This window comes from Artemia sp. Qi Xiang Cuo, chromosome 14 (assembly GCF_049724085.1).
Source record: "Artemia sp. Qi Xiang Cuo chromosome 14, ASM4972408v1, whole genome shotgun sequence".
NCBI lineage: Eukaryota > Metazoa > Arthropoda > Branchiopoda > Anostraca > Artemiidae > Artemia > Artemia sp. Qi Xiang Cuo.
This window is the reverse complement of record NC_142807.1, coordinates 62,352,701-62,374,627: the sequence shown is the minus strand read 5'-3', so window position 1 is coordinate 62,374,627 and position 21,927 is coordinate 62,352,701. Positions and strand designations below refer to the sequence as shown.

Below are 21,927 nucleotides of genomic sequence, written 5' to 3'. Positions count from 1 at the left end.
AGGTTGAAGAAAATGACTCATTTGAGCCTCTAGACTCAGAAATACTATATTTGAACCAAGATGAAATAATGGGAGCTGGTTTAGCAGCTACAAATAAAACATCAGGATTGAGACGAACATCCTCAGAGGACTCGGGTATCCGTGATATGGAGCCTAGAAGGCAAGCACTTGCAGATGGGCTTGCTTTGTTTCTCCTTCGATTAGAATCAGAGAAACATGTAGCTGCCTCAACTGTTAGTTTTATTCTTTAGAACTTTAGGCTTCTCTTCACTGAGTCTGGTGAAATTGTAGCAGAAGAACTTAAAGAACGTGTTGCTAAATGCATCTCTTTTGTTTTTCAGCCAGATTTGTTTAAGAAAATATGTGATTTGCAGGAAGTTTGTATTATATTTTGGGATGATTTAATTGAACTTGCGACTTAAGCAGAAAAATCTATCAACTTGCATTTAGCTACTAAGGGCAAGTTCGACGTGGCTGATCTTAGGGTAAATTTTGGCAAAATAGTAAATTCTTTGTATTTCCTTAATATGTAGGAAAATGGAACGTTTTGGGGTATCATTGACTTGTTTTATGAGGGGTTAACTAAAAAAAAACGAGTTTTATTTTTACTGAAAGTAAGGAGCTACATTAAAACTTAAAACGACATTAAAACGCAAAACTTAAATTCTGAATCTACCAATAGCCACAAGATGGGCTTCCACTTCGAAGTTTGACCGTTTTCGTAAAGAAGCAAGCTTATTTTAGATATTATTGATCAGTTTTAGATTCCTTCAAATTTTGCAAGTTGTAACTTTTGTCTCGAGCATGCGAATCCTTTGCTTGTAAGCAAGACTTTAACTCCCCAAAATTTGGATAAATCATTCGTAAGTCCCAGCTTAAATTAAAAATCCTCACCCCACTCCTTCTTGACTCCTGCATAAAACTTCAGGGAAACTGAGCTATCTTTTTGTGTCTATTATGTCTGTATTTCCTGGCCTCCTTAAACTCTGCTGGACTAATTTTGCAACCTGTTCTACCTCCATATTTGCTAAAAACTAACCTAGCCTACAATAATTTTAAATCACTTTTACTTGATATAACCAAGGAGTCATCCCTCTTTCATATTCTAGGTCTTCCTCCGAAAATAACATCTTGTCTTCGCTACTGCCGGTGCTGGAGATATTGTTAATCACAGCTTGACCTAACCTGAATGCTATACACACTGACATTATTCTCCCGCTGAATAATTACTTATTGTTGCGAATAACCCTTCCTGATTGTGGCAACCATGTGAACAATCTTTGCAGTTATATTGCCAAGATGGAACCAGTGAAGAAAACTGAACTTCAAGCAAGAGTCAGAGTATTTTTAAACAAACTTAAAAATAATGTTTCTTGTTTTTACTGTAATTTTTTAGTCAAATATTTTTGATATTGATTATATTGAGTTATATAATTATATTGAATAATAAAGAAATAATTGGGTTCGTTTGTCTTTTTCCGTAGTGTTTGGTCTGATGGTCGTGTTTTTAAGTTGATACCAATTAGTCAAAAGTGATAGGCCAAGACGGTTTATGCTTTTTTTTCGTCATGTAGTTGGTTTTCGTATACAGTTTTTAGTATACTGGGCAGGAGCAACTGCACTGGACATAGTAGAGGTTTCACTTGGCAAGTTTCCCTTTGAATTTAAGCTTTGTATGGTACGATGGATCAAGGTTTTTCGCACTTTTTTTTACTGCCATTTGACTTGATATCTTCACCAGAAATCTGGATCTGTGTTTAAATCCAGCCTTTCAAACAGTTCGTGGTGACGAACTGTAAGTAAGGAGCGACCCGGCAGAATAGTCACTGAAACTACCAATAGATACATCAAAATAATTGTATTTTTTTGTTGATTTCAAATACATAAATTACGAGCCTGAAAAAGTTTGCCTTATTTTCGAAAAAGGGGAGACACACCCTAAAAGTGATAAAATCTTAATGAAAATTACACCATCAGATCAAGCGTATCAGAAAACTCTTCTGTAGAGGTTTTAAGCTTCTATCTGCAAAAATGTGGAATTTTGTATGTTTCGCCAGAAGAAAGATCACGAATGCGTGTTTATTTGTTTTTTTTTCCAGGGGTGATCGTATCGATCCATTGGTGCTAGAGTATCGCGAGAGGGCTCATTCGAACGGAAATTAAAATTTCTAGTGCATTTTTAAATTACTAATAAACTGGAGGGCAACTAGGCCCCCCCCCATGTTTTTTTTCTCAAAGTCACCCGATCAAGATTTTGAAATAACCATTGGGTTCAGCATAGTGGAAAATTTAATAACTATGTCTTTAAAGATGACCTAATCCCCCACAGTCCCTGGGAGAAGGGCTGCAAGTTATGAACTTTGCCCATTGTTTACATACCGTATAGGTTATTGGTAAGTATACAGACGTTTTCAGGAGGGATTTTTTTTTAGCAGGGGGGGGAAGGGGATTACGTGGGACGATACTTTCGTGGGGGACGGGATATTTCTAGGAAGGGAGCGCCGGATTTCAAAGCATTACTTAAAGAACGATCAGAAATTAAGCTTAAAAAAACAACTTTTTTGAACTTAAAGTAAGGAGCAACATTAAAAATTAAAACAATAAGAAATTATTACGTATATGAGGAGGATTGGCTCATATTCAATAACTAACTCTTTAAGGTAAACTTGTTTTAGTACTTTCAAAAGATCTATCTATTATAATTAAACGGCCTGTGTGCTTGAAGGGTCATTATTAAAGAATTGGAACAAAATTCGAGCTTTAGCGTAAAGAGCTAGGTAGTGACTAAGGGGCAAACCCCATCATATAGATAATAATTTTGTTTCGTTTTAAGTTTTAATGTTGCTCCTTACTTTCAGTTGAAAAAGCAGTTTTTTATTTTGTTCAATACATTAGGATTCGATTGCGGTACACCTGTCAAACTACTGTTTTCCAGTCGTTTGACAACCTGTTTGCTATTGGAAACGAGTTAATTGTAATACAACTGTTAGATTATAGACTCTTTTTACCAATTATTGAACAATAATGTTAGTTTGAATAATAGTTGTACATATTCCTAATATAGTTGTACTATATTAGTTTTAAAATTAATCAAATTGTAAAAGCTGCAATTCAAAATTTCAAGTCGGGACCCTCCCCGCTCCAAAAAAAATCATTTTGTCCATACCCCAAAAAATCAAGCGCACCCCCCCCCCTCCCATAAAAACCTGTATGGGCTGCCCCGCCCCTAACGGCAAATCATTATCCATTTACGCTAAAGTAGTGTAATTGTACGCCAAAAAATCAAGACGCGGAGGCTTCTTTGATAGGTAGAAATGAAACTGTAAGGCCACGCCTCTCATGTCAAACCAACGAAAAATTACGCTAAATGACTGTAGTTTCGCAACAGAAAAGGGTCATTTTATGTTGAAAAATTGTAATTTCAGGATCACAGGGATTGGCTGTGACGAATACAGTATGTCTGCCCATAACGTTAAATCAGTCACAATGTACGCTAGAATGCCTTATATTTAACCCTCTGACTGAAACACGGTGAATTAGCGTCGGTTAGTAAAAGTACGCTTTTTTAGCATAAGGCCCACTTGCTGCACCATAATTTAGCGTAGAAGTACGAACGGATTTTTTACCGTGTAATTACCAATTTTCATATATGTATTGAAATATATTAATTTAAAATTAGTTTCTTTAAAATTTAGTGTTCCAACGTTGAAGCCAATTTTCGCGTTCAAGAGAAATCTGACTTGTCTACCCGTGAAAAGATCTAATATCGCTTATGTTTTTACGTTCTCCGGAGCACTCGCACCTCGGTTCGGTATTTTATAATGGGTGAGATAGGGAACGATCATAATGTCTATTATTTATATACTGTGTATTCAAGTTAGGCTAGATTCTCTAGAACATTGGTTCTCAAACTGTGGTACGCGTACACCCTGGGGGTGTACGCGTACACAAATTTTTTTAGAAGGAACGCGACCGGCCAACAGAAAAATGACACAGCCCTTTAACTCTAGGACTGGTAATTTTATTTATATTTTAGGTATAGTTTACTAAGTAACGGTAACTGAGAAGAGGTACCTAAAATGTTTTGTGGGTAAAAAAGGGTACAGTGTCTAAATAAGTTTGAGAACCACTGCTCTAGAACATTGTTAAAGACAACCAAGTGCGTACCCAGGATTTTTTTTTTTTTGGGGGGGGGGGGTAAAAAAAATTATTTAAACGCCACAAGAATGTGTTTATAAGCATTTTCGTTACGTTTTTAGAAGTAGCAAAAACATTTGTTTGGGGGGAGGGGCTTCAAAATCATTAGCCCCCTTCCCTAGAGACGGCCTTGATGGCAACTATTCATAATGAACATGAAATATAAAAAGTATCGCTTTCTGAAATTTTTCAAAAATTATAGCTAAGAAACTGACGCAGCTACGCTCTTCTGCGTTAGCCTTACGAGGCTTTGTACCTTACGATGAATTGTAAGAAGATGAAGAGTGCTTAAGGGCCCCGGGTATGACTCATTACCTCATTAGAGCGTTTTAAACCCTCCCTTGGTATAACATGGTTCCTTAATGAGGATTAGTACCTTAAATGTAAATTTAAATTTGCTGCCAATTTTAGATAAGGCAATGAGACCAAGGTAATAATTATGTGCTCAAGAGGGGGGTTGATAGTAAAACATGACTTGAAATAATATAAAAGTAACCTAGATTGCCAGAAATCAGAAGGATCACACCTAGATGGTCCTACTAAAGCTAGAGACACCAGAACAGTGTTACCGTTAAGTGTTTATAACGAGATTGCAATAAATGATAGTAATAATAATAATTTATTTATGCCCTCTATAAATAAATGGATGTACACAGAGGAGTATAGGAAACAAATGAAAAATAAACTGAAACATAGAAAATTACATTTATAATGACGACAATAAGTAGTTCATAATGCTCACAATAACTTATGAATATATAACAAATAGCTTATGATATCTCAATAGTGCATAACGCTAAAAACATTCATAAAACAAAGCATAAACACTCATAATATATAACGATGAAAGAAAGGTTTAGGTGGCTAGGGCAGGTTGTGCGGATGAAGGATGACAGATTGCCGAAGATTGTTCTATTCGGCCAACCGTCTAGGGCTAAACGGAAAGCAGGTCGTTCTTGTTGGGGTGGGAGGACGTCATAAAGAAAGATTTAAAGGAAATGGGAACTTCAAGGGCGGTCGTAAAAAGGGAGGCTTTGAATAGATTGGGATGGAGGAGGAGCGTGCGTAGCTGTGTTGGCCTCAGGCGGCTCGGTGCTGCGGTGAGTTGTTAGTAGTAGTAGTAGTAATATATAACGTATAAATAGCTGTTTTATTAAAGCTATGGTGACAAAACTATTTTGTCATTAAACAAGACAATTAAGGAGAAAATGTATTCTATTTTCTCTAGATCGTCAAAGAAATCGATCGTATTGTTGATCCCTTTTAACAGTAATATCGAATATTCCGAATTTTCGCATTGTATACCTATTTTTGAACCATAGTGGAATTCCAAGAAAATATTTGCAAAATCGGAAAAAGTACACCCGGATACACTTTTTATCAATTTTACTTAAAAACTTAAAAAATGGAACGATGAAAAATACACGAGGTGCAAACATTGAATTATAAATTATAGCAAGTGTTTGTTGATCAAAACGACCTTTCACCCTGACTAGAAGGCCATAAGTTTCCCTAAGTTTTCCTAATACAGACGATAACAGCAACTCCCGCGTAGCTTTAAATGTCGGGCAAAAAGGCAACACAGGGTATTTCATGGAATCTTTATTAAAAATATTCAGAGATTCCTCCCTAATTGAATGATGTTGGAAATCACTATTACTGTTTTCCACAAGGAGTTCTGTTTTGGTAGGTTCAGTCTCTCATCCTATCTCCCGTAGATGTGAATGTAACATTAATTGCGTTCTGCATTGATATTAAATTGTCCGAAAATAACAAAATATTATCAGCATACGCCAAGTGGCTAATGTCGATACCGTCAATCACATAATGGAGGTAGGTACCGTGTGGCTGTTCTAATTGCGTTATTAAATAAGACAGGGCTAAGAACTGACCCTTTTTTTACTCCACGGCGTAAAGAAATTCGGTCTGAAAGTCGCCCTCCGAAAAAATTCTCATCGATGAATTACCATACCAACCTGTCAAACACTGGCTTATAAATGGGTTTACTCCAATACTCAGCAATGATAGAAAAGCATGGCTGTGCTGCATACTATCAAACACATTTGAAATATCAACTCCGAACACAGATAGTTGTTTTTTTAAGTTATGATGGTGTTCCAATATTTCTAGAAATATTGCGTGTGCGTTTTGAACCCCTACATCACTCCAAAAACCCGACCGGTGGTCCCTCACATCACATTTTGTCGATAGATAAGGGAGTAAAATATTTAAAAATAATTTACGGTATTTGTATGTTACAAATTTGGGCTATATATTTGCACATTAGGGGGGGGGGGGGTTAAAGCATAGCATATATTAAATACGTAACCTGAACAAACCTATTCTAGCCTAGCCTAACTAAAATACCAACTAAATATTAAAATAAAATATAACTACAATGTATTTTCCAACCGAGCTGAAGCTAATTGTCTGGTATAAAGAAGTTGTTTGACCATTTTCTTGTCTCATGTTCGCGATACAGTGTCTCGCGTGTGTTCTAGCTAACAAGGAAGCACCTAATTTAATAACAGAGCAAAGTGTTATAGGTCTATATTATGAACAACGTGAAGGATCCTTGCCCTTCTTGCGTATACAAACTACTTTCCCTTCTCCCATCATAGAAGGGACATAATGCTGGTTACTATTACTTGATATAATAACGTAAGATGTTCTAGTAGTTTTTTAGTACGATACAAAAGGTGCTCCGTTAACAAACCATCTGGACCTGGGGCCTTCCCACATTTTGGAGATCTAATTTTAATCAAAACCCAAGATGGAGAAAAACAAACTAGGTTTTCATATTGGTTCAACTGAGAAAAATGCTTATATAACAATTCCCGATAACTCAATTCAGTTGATGGTGGGTTGGACGAAAATACTGAAGAAAGGTGTCCATAAAATTGTTCTAGCAGTATTTGGTCTGATAAATCAGCTGATGATTGTGTTAATCTATTAACCTCATTATAAAGTAACTTTGGATTATTTCTAATCTTGGTTGATATATCTTTTACTTGTTGGTTCTTCCATGTTTCCACTAAATTTATATACTTCATTTTTGTTCAATTAACTATCTGGAATAAGGGGCCATTTCTCGGTCGGTCACATTGATCCCAAATATGATACCATAGCCGATGTTTCTGTTTATGCTTCACCCAACCCTGGTATAACAGACCAGACCATCCCTTTTTTGTATATTTCTACGCACTCTAATAACAGGAACCATACAACGGAAGCCGTAACTTTCATAGTATGAACTATGTCAAGATAATACATATCTAATTCCAACGAATGAATTTTTTGAGACTGTGATTGGGGGTAAAAAGGAATTCTAATTCTACTGAGAATATCATCTAATACGCACTTATATAAGTTTACGTTTATCCTATCCCAAAACTGTTTCTGAAACCATTCCGGACTACAACGCGAATGGCAAAAATATATGGTAAAATGTCATTTTCGAAAATAATTTTCTAAACTTTCTAAACATTTTCTAAACTTGATATCTATGGATTTATGTTCACTGCTACAATTATCCTAAAAACATTTTTTTTCTAACGAGCATTGTAAAAAAAAATCCAAAAATTTTGGTTTACGGTATTTAAGACTCTAATACTCTGGTGCAATCCTGCACCAGAGAGCGTATATTTTCGCAGTGCAGGAAAATTATTCTTAAATTTTTATCCCTCTATTTATACTAATTTGATTGTAACCGGATATATAGAATTTGATTTCGCTCCTTATTTTGCGTCTAAATCTGAATCTTATTTTGCTTCTAAACTAGGGAGTCCTAGAAATATCTCAATATAACTCAAAGATCGATTCATTTTAAAGCCGTTATTAGTAATTATGTGACCTCTAGGCAAATACTTAGGGGGGCCTCCCGTACCAAGAGCCTCTAATGTATCAGAATTCTGCTGATTTCCTTGACACTTCCTATAAGTTTAATATATTTACCGTTTTGTGCAGGTTTGACTAGCCTTACGACCCCCCTTCCCCAAAAAATACCGCAGAAGTGCATGGTTCCCTTGCTTTCCGTTTCAGTTATCATTTGTAGTTTCATCTTATTCATTAAAGAAAAAAAAAAAAACAGTTCATTTTAGCCGCTTTTCTGAATTAAATGCAGTAATAATTAAGAGTACTTAAGCATTACCTGGTACCCACGCGAGAAGTCAAGTTTAGTTAATGCTAATGAAATAAAACAAAATATGTTGAAAATATGATAGTTTAGAAAATAATTTGGGCTATATATTTGCACATTAGAGGGGAGGGAGGGGTAAAGCATAGCATATATTAAATACGTAACATAACCTAACCTAGGTACCTTCCCCTCCCCCCTAAACGCTAAAAAACAACAGTTTAAATATTGTCAACGCAATGACAAACCACGCTTTGCGCTCTATTTCTGTATTGACAGATACCCATTTGACTAGTTTCCGCACCATATATCGCGTGGGTACCAGCTAATACATAAGTACCTAATTAAGTCCAACTTTAGCAGATTTCATTCATTGTATTTTCAGATCTACTTCACATTAACTGAACGAGAGCCCCTCCGCCCCGCCCCCCCCCCCCCTAAAGTCAGGATATAGCCTCAGGGTCTAACCAAAAGATTTTAAATTTTGCTCTTTTTATCGGCATTATTTGATATTACGAACTAACTGTTGATGATAAACAAGTATAAAAAAAAACATGTAAACCAGCAAAATCAGGCCTTTTTGGATGTAGTCTCGGGCTATATCAACGAATTATAAGGGGGGGCTAAAATACAGTTAAAATGGAAGCGATTCTGGAAAATCCAAAAAAAACTTTCGAAAGCAATGCAGAAAGGGTTTGTTTAGTAACAGTGTTTAAATATCAGAGGGCATAACCTGCCCTGCTACCAAAAACAGGCTCTAAGTCACCATATATACACAGAGGAGGATCCCCGAAAGATTGGTGCAAAATACCCTCCACCTGAAGGAAAAATTAATTAAGCTGATTGCTAAGCTTTCCGATTAACTCGCTAAACAGATTTGAAAAAAAACTGATCTCGAATTTATCAGCCACACTCTTGAGTTTCGTTGAATCAGGCCCTAAGTTAAAAAATCAAACTAAGAACCGAAGCCTGAATTTACAAAAGAAAGAAGATATAGACGTCTACAATAAGAAAATTCGGTACTCTTCTATTAACTGGACTCTTTTATAGTGCTAGTTTGGTTAATGCTAATGAAATAAAATAAAATAGGATGACTATATAATAGTTTAGAAACAAATTTGGGCCATATATTTCCACGTTAGGGGGGGTAGGGTGGGGGCAAAACATCATATATTAAATACGTAACCTAACCTAGGTACCTCTTCCCCCCCCCCCTAGAAAAACACAACAACAACACTTTAAATATCGTATACGCAATTAAAACCACGCTATACATTGTATTTCTGTACAGCGGAGTCTTGTATCATCCCGTTGAAAAACGGGTTTTTCGACCTGTCTTGAGCTTGAGATATAAAAGAGTCCAGCTAATAGAAGAGTACCGAAAATTCTATACAGAAATATTTACACCCAGAGGGATAAGAGGGAGTCCCCTTCCCGGAATTGGTCCAAACGACCCCCCCGGGGGAGGGGGAAATAAAACTACTACGTTGAGCCTTTATTGTATCGACACCACCTCCAAAGTAGTTGACAGTATGGACCAGCGGATACCAATGTATAACACAAAACACTTTGTCAAAAAAAAAAAAAAATCAGAATCAGGCCTATACTTCCAATGAGGCTCAAGAAATATATTTTAAAGTTCATTTGCTAAATCCTGATTTACAAGGCTATAAAGATTTGTTAAATGTTTCTTAAATTGTGAAACAAAATAATCCTGAAATTGTTTAAAACCCTGTCGAGATCAGAGGAATTGTGTTTTTTAAACCTAAAGCGAAATAAAATAGAACAAAAATCCAAAACTAAGGTATGGTAAGATTTTTTTTTTTGTCAAAGGTTAGACAGTTCAATACAGGTGACGTGTGCTCTGTGCAATCGCCTTAGCCATAGAAATGAGGAGAGTAGAGATAGTAGCTTCAAAATAGCTTCCAACGGGTCAGAGTTTCTTAAAATTTCTGTCAATTCAGGGTTAAGTTAGGTTGGGTTAGGTATAGCCTATATAGGGGGAGGGGGGGCTGAAATTCATTTCCGATAGAAATACTTATTATATTCGTAATCAGCATAAAAAAAGGCATCAAATGGTGGTATTCACTTTATTCCTAACTCAATAATATGATTTGGTAGATATTGACCCGTATTTAATTTGGTCTCCTGAAAGGGGAAGTACCCAGGGGCGAATCTCCAGTATTTTTATTGGGGGGGGGGGGCAAGAGTGTTCCACATCTGGATAGTCAAAGGGCATGAAATGTATAAAAAAAATTCTCCACATTATTGGGGGGGCAACTGCCCCCCCCCCCCCACGACGCCCCTGGAAGTACCCAATCTGACACCCTTCGCCCTGAAGATACTAATTGATATTTTAGTTAGAACAACCTTCGGTACGTAAGAAAGCTATTGCTTATTTTTGCTCAAACTATTATATTTTAAAGGTGAAAAAGATATTACCTTTTATCTAAAAATAAGGCATAAATACATATAAGACCAAATCCATATATTGATTCAACTGCATTTCACTAGAGTAACAAATCAACATGATTAGCTCCTTTTAAATGAAAAATCAAAATTTCACATCACATCTTTAAATCCAATTCACCACTAACTTCACAATAAAACACCAGCAAACCACCTTTTCTTTTATAACCTAAAGGCAATTATAAAAAGTGAATTTTTCAGACATAATTTTGAATTCATCACACAAGACATCAAGCAAGATCACTCACCGAACAATATAACAGAACTAAGCTAAGAGAACATGGAGATGAAAGGGGAATTCTAGCGCATGAATGGGGTGGATAAATCCCTAGAGAAACTCTTTGGAATTAGATTGTTCCTTGGGAATATTTTGTGTCCTCGTAGAATTGCCATTTTAATTCTTTTCAAACGAGAAACGAAATGAAATTTTTTCTGTAAACAATATATGACAGGAACGCCTTTGTAATTGGTTGTTTGCTGAGAAAACTTCCAAAATAACCATGAGAAATTTCACCGACTAGCGGGGGTACATCAAAGGGTGGTATGTGGAAGCAAAATCCTTCGTTTTATGGATGAAGGAAACAGGGAGTGGGCAAATAACTAACGTTTGGGGGAAGGGGCACCAACAAAACTTTCATTGGTGTTTTTCACCCCCTCAACTGTGTAATTAGTGAAACTTCGAACATTGGGGGGGGGGGAACTTACCCCTAAAATCACCCCCTGGATCCAACTCTGGAAGTATTATAGATTGCCGAAGAGTGTGCTTTTTGGTCGTGCTGTTTTAGAAGAGTGTGCTTGTTTTTTTTCGTCATTGAACTAGAATAAATTAAGAGAGAAAAAAAAGGTGAAAATATTAAGTCAATTCGATGTTAAATTCACACGAGTTAAAAAATTACATAACATAATTACCAAAGCCGAAGGGTAGAGGAGATGACTCCAATCTTTTTTAACGCTAGGAGATGACTCCAATCTTAGTGATTTACAGGATGACAGTGATGAAGAGGACACAAGTTACACTGAATGCGGCGGCTGCTCCTGAAGGCGGATATGAGGGATCTCATCAACCTAGCCTACTAGAAGACATGGAAGCTGAGTTCCACCAAGATCTTGATGAACCTTAAGGTAATAACGACAAACCGCTGATATTGACCCGTCGAAAAAGTCACTGTATATAAATAGGCATGACGGCACTAGACCCTTAAGGTCCAAACCGGCGGTGCTGATCTTCTTTTCATGGCCCTTCAGCCAGAATTGCAATGGGGGGGGGCAGGCATTCTGTGCTTTTGAACACCGTTCCAACTGAAAAAAAACACTGTGCTGATGGTCATCTATCTGTAGCCAGATGAAAAACCGGTAGTCCCCGAAAGAGGTGGGTAGAGGTCGCAAACGGATTTAAACTGAAGTGGAGCTATACGGGAGAGAGGAAAGTGTGAAACTTCGAAGAGATTGGGAGGAGGAGGGCATGCTCAGCTTTTTTAGCATGAGGTGGCTTAGTGATGTAATTAGCTGTAGCAGTAGTTGTGCTTTAATGATAGGGTGATAGTGTTTGCTTTAATGATAGGGTGGATAAATCCCCAGAAGAAGTATTTGAAATAGAACTGTCCCCTGTGAATATAATGTGGGGCCGTAGCATTACCATCTTACTATCATTATTACCATTTTACCATGATACTTTTAAAACGATAAGACAAGTACTTTTTTTCGGTAAACATTACACGACAGAAGAGTCTTTGAAAATGGGTTCTTTCTGGGAAATTTTCGAAAATGACAATGTTAGCTATGTTCATCAATGGCCAGTGCCCTTTGGATGAGGTCGCGGTAAAAGCAGATACTTCAAAAGACCTTCCCGGGTCATAGTTCAGGCTCTTGATCCGTTCTTAAAAGTATCATTTGCCCAACTCAACTACTTTCTAAGACATCAAAAAGCCTGCCATCTCAAATTTTACAAAAAAAACTCGTTCTCTCCTTGTCACGATACGAAGACTGTTTTAACCAGTTTAGGCAGTTGTAGTGGTAATTGGTAATTCAGTACGTGCAAGAAATTCGCTTTAACCTATAAAGGTTTTGGAATACACAAATATAAAGGTTATTTAATTTCAGATTCCTTTTCAATTCCCGGATTGTTCCAAGTTTCTGTCACTGACAGGAACATATATGATTTTTTTTGTTTCGTGAAAAGGCAAATGGACTTACATACAATAGGTGCGCTAAAAAAAAAAGCAGGTATCAAAACACGATAGATAACCATATATTGCACCTTTTAGCCATCGATCCAGGGCCAAAGAAAATGCAGGTTGTCCCCAAATGGATTGGGCAGAGCTAAAAAGAAACGAGTAATTCGGACGTCAATATTATGACGGTATGCAGAGGTGATCACTTCCCTATACTTTTAAAAATACCTTTTTTGTTATTTTCATTGGAGCAGAATAAAAAAAAAACGAAACTGACACCCTACATTTTGAAAAATTTATTTTGAAAATTTTTTTACATTTTCATTAAAAAATAGAAAAAAAATCCTCCCCTCTACATGTTGATGAGTCATCAGTTTTGGTGACTTCACCCTTGGTAAAGACTTTGAATAGACCGGGGTGGAGAAGGAACGTGTGGTGCAAAAGGTAAATTTTTTAAGCATTCTTTTTATGGCAAAAACAATTTGGTATAAAATTAGTTCCAATTTGTCACTATTTCCAAAAGGACAAAGCGCATTTTAGAAAAAAAGGAAACTTCTAAATATGTTGGGAACCAAATTAGATAGGAGAAAAGGGATTGAAACAAAACGACAAAACTTGCTTTGTTTAAGGGACTGGGATGTAAATCCAAGTTCCATAAAAAGAAGCATTGTATTTAACCTCTTGAATTACGGCAGCCGAAATTATTCCGGCCAAAATTCAGACGACAAGAAAAGCTTTCTTTATGCACCCCCTGCCTTCAATTGGAAGATTGTATATACCAATATATATTAAACGCTTCACCCAAGCCTGCCACGTTGAACGCTCACTAGATAGAAGTAATTCCAAGAAGCCTGCTCGTTCACAGAATCTCTTTATGGGAGGGGGGGTGGACACAACTTAAAAAAAAATAAGAGAACTATAGAGAAAATAAAAAAAGAACAGATCACAAGAATCTTGACATTCCACAGTGCTATAAAAAAAAAAAAAAAAAAACATAACCAAAATCATGTCTTATGTCCGTTTCCCTTTGCGAAAGACAGTGCTTGTGCGGGCATTACATACATTGTCGGAAGTGGCCCTTTAATAGAGCAATATTCAACCCTATCATTGAGGTTATTTTAGTGATACTCCCCATTCAAGTTTTAAATTCGATGAGGCTATATATTAGAGAAAAAGTAAAAAAAAAGTGACTTAAGAAAAATATATAGAACTATGCAGAAGTTTTAGAACTAATTTCTTTTTTTGGAGGGGGGGGGGCTGACTCCAAACGCTATCCCTCTCTCTCTTTCCTCGCACGTTTCTAATGGGACTTTTGAGGCTTAAGGATCCCTCCAGACTTTTCCATCCGAACTTTGAACTTTGCTTACAACTGTATTTATCTCTGCTATCTCTTGTGCTTTGGACTGTATATACGGTATTGTTCATCTATCTTTCCCACCACATTGTTCCCACCAACTCCAACCCTTAGCTATTAGTGTTCTTGGTCCTTTTAAGAGAGGTCTCAAGCTAAAGTTAAATGAGTGGCTCCAGTTAAACACTGGACAAAGGGTGTCTATTCACCAGGTGGCTGAGCTTTGTCTTACGCCATACCTAGAGAAGTTTTCACCGGCCAATATCACTTCCTCTTTCAGAAAGACTGGAATCTGGCCTTTCGACAAAAAATGTGTTAAGTGAGGTAGATTTCGTCCCATTCAAAGTGACGGACCGACCTATTCAAGATGCAGTTGAAATCAGGCAAATGCAGCAGTCTCGCAACTTGACGAAATTTGCCAGGCTCAAGCCAACGATGATGTTTTTCTCTTGGACGATCAAGTGACCCCAGTCACTCTACTAGGCTATCAACTACCAATCTGCAAGACTCTCAGTTGGCAAGAATAACCCCAGAAATGATTAGACCTTTCCCACTTATGGTAAATGTTCACACAAGTTCTCGTAAGTGCCGCAAAACAGGTAGAACCAGGATACTCACTTACACTCCAGAAAAGGAAGAAACTGAGGCAAAAAGCCTGGAAAGGGAGAGAAAAAACAATCAAAGCAGACGCCTGTGGTAGATCTCTAGCTGGATGATTCATCTGATGATTCATTAAATCTTGGTGAAGAAGACAATAATGATGACGTGCCGTTCCGTTCAGCCCATCTTCCGTACCAGTAAGAGATTATGCCCTTGTCAAATTTCAGCTAAATAAGTCAACCCTCTGCTATGTTGGTTTAGGGCAGAAGATTGCAGAAGGTGAAGCTACGATTAGTTTCATGCGCAAGAAAAGCGAAAGGTTTGTCTTCCCCGAGGCAGAAAATGTTGCAAGTGTCGATGATAATGATATTCTCCGATGTCTTCCAAAACCTTTTACTTGTGGAGAAACTAGTAATGCCTCAAAGCTTTCGCTTCGAATTTGATTTCTCACCATACGATATGGCTTAATCAAGCAATCTTGTAATTTTTATAACTTTGTACAGTTGTATTCGAAGTAAAAAAAAAAAATGTGTTATAGATAAATTTATTGTTTCTACACGACCGCCGGTAGAGTTTTGGCTTATTTTTAAGTTGTCTAGTTCAAGCCCCAGCATGACCGAACCAACCCCACTAGGTGGGGTTGGTTCGGACACTTTGGCGAAAATTACGAATGCAGTTTTTGAGAAAATTCATATAATAAAAATCTGAAAAAAAGCTCAAGAGTTCCTTATTCTGAGAGGTATCTAGAGAAAACCAAATTTCGGTTTTCCGTTCATAAATAAATGAGATATTTGCGATCACCCAATTTTGTCCGATTCAACCCCGACCTCCCCTACCTTTTTTGTAAATTCATTGAACAAAAATTGAAAACAATCCCCTCCCCCTAAATTTTGAATAACACTTTTTTTTGCTTACTGACTTAAAAACAAATGTCTCACCCAAATCCACGTCTCACCCCTACATTTTCGTGAATTGCCGTCTCTGTTGGGGTACTGTATGCTTTAGTTATCCCTGGATCTCAATTACCGTTCGGTACCTCAGTTGTTCCTCATGTGGAAGTAAGGTTTATTGATATGCTCTTTTTCAGTATTTAGCAACATCCAATGGATGGATTCCATTGAGCGCAACTATACCAACAACCATTAGAATATCTGCAACCCGGGTGGGAAGGTGTGTATGCTGCAGCACACCTAAGGACAGACTGAGACTGATGGCTCATTTTGGATCCCTTAAGCGCCTCTGGAGGCACAAGAAGACCTAAGGTCTAATGTAAGGTTGGAAAAATGCAGCCAGTCAAAAGCCAATCTCAAAACTATGATCTTTTACCCGCTACAGAACTGGTAATAGAACCATCTCCAAGGAGACCGAGGATCAGATTAGTCAGTTGTTGGTTTTTTTTTGCTGAGATATTCCGTTTTTTGTTGTGTTTGATTTTTTTCTTAAAGGCAAGGAACTGTATATCTCTACAGAGATTGCATGCAGGCGGTATGTTTTACTATAAGGTAACACTTTTTATACGTAGTTCAGTAAGTATACCTTGTTCTGTATCAGGGACTGAATTGGAACTTTCAGGAAAAATTGTCTTATTTTGGACGAAGGAGACTTACAATTTTTGAGGGGAGACGGCAAACTGTTTTTTCTCTTTTCGTCACAGAACAGTGTAATATACAGCTTTTTTCTTCTTTATGTCTGTCGTCCAACAGACATAAAGTTTGTCCAAAAGACAAACTGGCAACAGCTTTTTGGCTAGTTACTATACATTTAATATACCTTGTCTGTATTTTCTAAAAAAAAAAATTCTCTCTTTCAAACTTTTTCTCTCTTTCAGAGTTCAAAATTTTATTTACGATACCTACATCAGTGCCAATTTCTACCTCATCAATAAGGCGGAGATTAATGAATAAAGCCGCCCAAAGAATTTTAACGGGGCTATTATCGCGTATATCAATGAATAATTGGATTAAAAGGCTGAGTTGCCTATCCTCAAACATGATTTATTCTTTTTTTTTGCATCATAAAGCCTAAATGTGCAATAAAGTATATACTTGAGCCTTATTTTCAGTGCAGTTGCGTCAATCCCGAAAAATCAGGGGGGGGGGCAAATTTATCGTTTTTAATGGAAAAACTAAAAAAGTAATTTTTCAATGAAATCCACCCAAAGATATTTTTCAAATCCAGAGGGGAGAAAAAATCTAGGAGGCATACCCCTCGCCCCATTTGACGCCACAGCTTCTTTCCCTTTTAAGAATTGAAAAAAACGTGTTGTAATCTAGAAATAAACTAAACTAAAAACATCTAGCAACATAAATTCAATTTTTTCTATTCTATGGGGGGGGTGAATATATTGCAGCTTGATGTAGTATTTCTAAAAAAATACAGTGTTTTTTTCTCCAGCAAAAAAAATAGAGTGGTTGAGACGCATTCAACAGTTTTTTAAGATGCAATACCAGCTCATTTATATTTTAGACATAAAACAAGTTTTTTTTAATGAAAGTAAATAGCAAATTAAAAATTGAAAACGGAAAAAAATTATCCTATGCTAGGTAAGAAGGGAAGAATCATCCCTTTCCCCCTCTTTGCACTTTTTATCTTAATTCTTCGAGAACAAAAGAGATTTGTTTAGTTGTATTTGCTTTGAACAATGTTGTTTCTCAGTTCCATTATTCTAGAAGGGATTTGGTAAATGAAACACCTTCAAAGTTTTTTTTAGGGAAACCAAATGTTTAATTTTAGCACGAAGCGAGAGCTGCGGGGGGGGCAACTTGTCATATTCAGGGTCGTTTACGTACGTTAAGTTTTAACATTGCTCATTACTGTCATTTAAAATACTATTTTTATGAATAATTCCTGTTTGTTTCTAAAATGCGTATTAGATATGATACTTTTGCCAAAATCAAACAGTTCGTGGTAACGAGCTGTAAGTAAGGAGCGACACGGCTCAATAGTAACCGAAATTAAAAAAAACGGAATTTTGATACCAATAGATAAATCAAAAGAATCAGATTTTTATGCTGATTTCCAATATATAAGTTTCATCAAGTTTAGTCTTAGCTATCAAAAGCTACGCGCCTGAGAAAATTTGCCTTATTTTCGAAAAAAGGGTGGAAACACCCCCTAAAAGCCATAGAACTTTAATGAAAATCCCACCATCAGATTCAGCGTGTCAGAGAACCCTACTAGAGAAATTTCAAGCTCCCATCTGCAAAAATGTGGATTTTTTTTTGCCAGAAGAAAGATCACGGATACGTGTTCATTTGTTTTTTGTTTTTTTTTTCTGCCGGGGGTGATCGTATCGACCCAGTGGTCCTAGAATATCGCGGGAGGGCTCGTTCAAACGGAAATTAAAACTTCTAGTGCCCTTTTTAAGTGAACAAAAAATGGAGGGCAAATAGGCCCCCTCCCACGCTCATTTTTTCCCAAAGTCACCCGATCAAAATTTTGAGATATCAATTTTGTTCAGCATGGTCGAAAAAAACAATAGCTATGTCTTTGAGGATGACTTAATCCCCCACAGTCCCCGGGCGAAGGTCAGCAAGTTATGAACTTTGTCCAATGTTTACATTTAGTATTGGTTATTGGGAAGTATACAGAGGTTTTCAGGGTTTTTTTTCTGGTAGTTGGGGGGGGTCGGTATCTTTTCATGGAGGAAGGGACATTACTATGAAGGGGCGCCGGATTTCCAGGCATTATTAAAAAAAAAGATCACAAATTAAATAAAAAAAACAGCAATTTTTTCAACTGAAAGTAAGGAGCAACATCAAAACTTAAAACGAACAGAAATTATTACGTATATGATTGGGTTCGCCCCCAAGTCACTACATCGCTCTTTACGCTAAAGTTATTTTTTTTTACTTTCATCAGGGGTATTTATTCTAATTCACGGCCTTTGTGATTAAGGGGTCATTCTTAAAGAATTGGAACAAATTTTGAACTTTAGCGTAAAGAGCGAGGTATTGACTAGGGGGGAGAACCTCCCTATTACACGTAATAAAAAAATACGAATATAGAAGTTCGTCACGTAAGTTACTTCAGATCAAAATTTCGAGAAAAAAAGTAAAATTAATATTCAAACTTTTTTTTAATTATTCATTAACGGTGAGCCCAAATCAAAACCTGAATTGATTCAAAAACTTTCAAAAATTAAATTAAAAAAAAAGTTTTTTTTAACTGAAAGTAAGGAGCGACATTAAAACTTAAAACGAACAGAAATTATTCCGTATATGAAAGAGGCTGTCCCCTCCTCAACACCTCGGTATTTACGCTAAAGTTTGACTCTGTCTCACAATTATTTTTTTTTTAACAATAAAAAACTTTACAGTAAAGAGCGAGGCATTGAGAAGGGGACAACCCCTTTCATATACGGAATAATTTCTGTTCGTTTTAAGTTCTAATATCGCTCCTTACTTTCAGTTAAAAAAAACTTTTTTATTTAATTCCTTAAGGTTTAACCACTGTATATAAATATAATACAGCATGATCATTCCCTATCTCAACTATTATACAAAGTTGGACCGAGATGCAAGTGCTCCAGAGAACTTAAAAACATTGCGATATTCGACTTTTTCACGGGTAGACCAGTCAGATTTCTCTTGACCCTGAAACTTGGCTTCACCTTTGTAACACTAAATTTTAAAGAATCTAATTTAATTAGTTTATTCCAATACATATATAAAAATCAGTAATTAGTAGTGCAATGTTATTATTAGATGTTTCTAGGAATTAGAAGTAGGTTTCGAAGTCTCAAGTTGGCTTCAAAGACATTTTGAGAAAGTTTCTGCGAAAATACATGTTCCAAGTAATATACACTGGACCGCTGATGGCATATTAAATGGGAGGAGCTGTTTGTAGGCACCGAGAATGTAGTAGTAAAAAAATCACTGAGCCGTGATCTTACTGTTATATTATTTATATACTGGGTTTAACATTGCTCTTTACTCTTTTGTTGTGCAACTTTTTTCTGCTAGTTGATCTGTTCGGTTTAGGAAAAAAGACTTGACAAACTATTAGGAGTTGGAAAACCTCAATAATTATTAAAAATGTTTGCAGCAACAATTTCTAAAAGGAAAAGAGAAAGCAAATCCTGACCATGTGGTCTGATTTTATTTGAGGTGGGGAAGTCAGAGCCCTTTAAAAAAATACGATAAACTATGTAAATAGACTTTGATTATACCACTGCAACAAGGGCTAGACTAGTGTGTGGTGAACAAGGGCTCTTTGGCTAGACCACTTTGTCCCCCCCCCCCAAAAAAATAATGGGCTGGACACCACAAAAACAGAATCATGGTTAGAGATCCGGTTTAATTATTATTAAGGATAATTAACTGCTTTTGGGCGCCTGTTGATGTCAAACAAAGATAAAGTAGCCAAAAAAGAAGCACTTAGAAAAGGATTAATGTGAATTTCAGGAGTTCAGCCTTATGCATCAAATTTCAGCCGTAAAAATATGCCTTTGGTTCTTTTTAATTAATATCCCTTTTTAATAGTAAAACGGCAAAATGAGCTGATAAAACATAAACAAAGTGTCAGCACCAATTTCATGGTGTATTTTCCATTATATCTGACGGTTCTAACCTCTCGTTTAATCACTGATACTTCGTGTTCTATGAAGCAATGTTGTCTCTGTGGAATTCTCTTTTCGGGATTTGAGTAACTATTCACAGAGCTGTTAATTACCCAAACTAATTTGATTACACAAACTTTAAAAAAAAAAAACAATTAAAAAGACTAACAATATACCCTCTGACAATGAGGGGACGGTGTACATATAAATTTCCAAATGATTATGCAAGTATATCATACCAAGGATCAGCTGGAGAGACCATGCCAGCAACGACGAGAACTGTATTCACACATGCCAACCAGACATCGCCTCCGTTGTGAGGCAACGAAGGTGCCGATACCTTGGTCCTCCGCATGCCAGATCATAGACTTCCTAAAATGCTCCTCCACTGGCAACAAGATGACATCCGGCACCGAGGAAGGCCAAAGAACATGCTCCGTAGAGTGTACGAACGTGACAGAACAGCCCTCCAGAGGAGTCTCATCCCAGAGTGAAAGAACATCTACACAGCAGCCCACTCGAGGGAAGATTTGAGGTTACTCACTGATGCCCAGTTTGTCTCTGGAGGCATTGGAGGAACTAAATTCCAAGGTAAGGCATGCAACCATAATAGCATCTTTTTCTTTTTCCTCTTTATTTTTTCTTTGAAGCTGTATGACCATCTTTAATCACTAAAGCAGAAAAACAGTCAAAAACCTGTTTCTCTAATTCTTGTATTGCCACCCTTTGGATATGCAAATATTATTATTGCTTGAATACAATTACCAGACATTGGATCTTCACTACTGATAAATTTTAGATGAGGACACAGATTTGAATTTAAATTAACGATTTTAAAGATTGTGTGAAGCTTCTTTTGACTAGATTTAGCTTAAGTTTAATTGAAGTGGAATAGAATATTTAAACTAGGCTAATGTGTATAAACAAATAGCTCAAGATTGATTATAAAGAATCAAACAAACTGAAAAATAATTACCGTAATATTTACCGTATCCTTATTACACACAGTAAAAAATATTATTCAGTTGACAGGAATCCTCATATTTTCTGTAGAGGTAGACAGTGTCAGCAAAGGCATATATTGCCCCAAAAAGAATCGAGTTCAGAAAATCTATACAAATTCCTGGTAAAAAGTGGGCACTGAATTGAAAATTCAGGTGAAACGGTATATCTTCATTATTTGAACTTTAAGCAAAAAAGTGTACAAAGGGAGTGGCCCACTTTGCCATCTAGTACAGTGTCTGCATTACAAAGAGGGTCATGATTGACAGCATATCATCATGGAGTGGAACCTGTTACATTGGAGTTCCAACAACTTTTGGGCTACAGTAACAGGGTAAGATATCGTTTTTCAGACTGGTAAGTTTCAGCTCTTTTATATTCTCAGAATATGCATCTCACTGTAAAAAGCCACAATTAGAGTTAAAGGGGGAGAGTCCCAATC

The 21,927-nt window shown here is 36.6% G+C and overlaps 1 protein-coding gene across 1 annotated transcript in view; it reads right to left on the bottom strand.

Moving 5' to 3' along the window:
• Positions 1-20,743, bottom strand: part of RhoGAP93B (MyTH4 and RhoGAP_KIAA1688 domain-containing protein RhoGAP93B) — a 232,382-nt gene extending 211,639 nt beyond the window's left edge. The window contains exon 1 of the mRNA XM_089100012.1: positions 20,723-20,743. The gene's annotated coding sequence lies outside the window, so the exon portion shown is untranslated. The remainder of the gene's footprint in view (positions 1-20,722) is intronic.
• Between the last annotated feature and the right edge of the window lie 1,184 nt (positions 20,744-21,927).